Source organism: Populus nigra, chromosome 2, assembly GCF_951802175.1.
Source record: "Populus nigra chromosome 2, ddPopNigr1.1, whole genome shotgun sequence".
Lineage (NCBI taxonomy): Eukaryota > Viridiplantae > Streptophyta > Magnoliopsida > Malpighiales > Salicaceae > Populus > Populus nigra.
The window spans coordinates 9109072-9110418 of NC_084853.1; positions in this window are offsets into that span (position 1 = coordinate 9109072).

Genomic DNA, 1347 nt, shown 5'->3' on the forward strand with positions numbered 1-1347 from the left:
TTACGCACGTCAACCCTATGCGTGTGATAAACTGCCTGGTAGCTAAATCAGGGGATGGGGCTGCCGAATCCCGCCCTGTCGATAGAGACTTGGCAAGGATTGATGCACTGCGGAAAGGGAAGTCAGGGGCTACGGACAATCTAATGTATGTGAAGATTGTGGTAAATGGCAAAGACGTGAATGCTATGCTGGATTCAGGTGCAACGCACACGTTTGTGGCAGATCGGCTGGTGAAAGAACTTGGCCTGCGGCTGAGTGACAGCCACACATCCATGAAGGCAGTAAACTCAAAGGCACAGAGGATTGCTGGGATGTCTTACGATGTGCCGATAACGCTGGATCAGTGGAGAGGTAAGCATGATGTGCTGGTCGTAAATCTTGACGATTACGATATTATTCTTGGCCTAGATTTCTTACGAAAAGCCAAGGTTGTCTTGATGCCTTATCTCAATGGAATGATGATTGCAAGTGAGGGATGCCCTTGTTTCGTCCCATGTTGTAATGTCGCAGCTGCGAATGTGGAGAAAAAGGGGAAGAGCTTGGTCTCGGCAATTGCTATTGATAAAGCATTGCGGAAAGGAGGGGAAGTGTTTCTGGCAACAATAGTTGACGAGAAGGCAGACCATTGTGGTGAGGTGCCGAAAGAAATTGCTAGCGTGCTGCAGCAATTCGAAGATGTGATGCCGCCTCAGCTACCCAAGAAACTCCCGCCTAGGAGGGCCATTGACCATCGAATTGAGCTGGTGCCAGGGGCGAAGCCACCTTCTCAAGCCCCTTATCGAATGTCGCCAAGGGAATTGGCAGAATTGAGGAAACAATTGGAAGAGCTGATTGACTCAGGGTTTGTCCGGCCTTCCAAGGCTCCGTATGGTGCTCCGGTTTTGTTTCAAAAGAAGGCAGATGGAAGCCTTCGCATGTGTGTGGACTACCGAGCACTTAACAAGGTAACAATCAAAAACAAATATCCTGTTCCTTTAATTCAGGATTTGATGGACAGATTGTGTGGAGCCTCAATCTTTACAAAATTGGACTTGCGATCGGGGTATTGGCAAGTGCGGGTTGCTGATGGTGATGAGCATAAAACTACTTGTGTGACAAGGTATGGCTCCTATGAGTTTCTAGTTATGCCATTTGGCCTAACAAATGCTCCAGCAACATTTTGTAATCTAATGAATGACGTGTTATATGATTTCTTAGACAATTTTGTTGTAGTCTACTTAGATGACATTGTAATCTATAGTAGAGGCATTGAAGATCATGTAACTCATCTCTCTAAAGTCCTAAGTAGGTTGAGAGAATATGAATTGTATGTAAAGAGAGAAAAGTGTGAGTTTGCAAAAGCTGAAA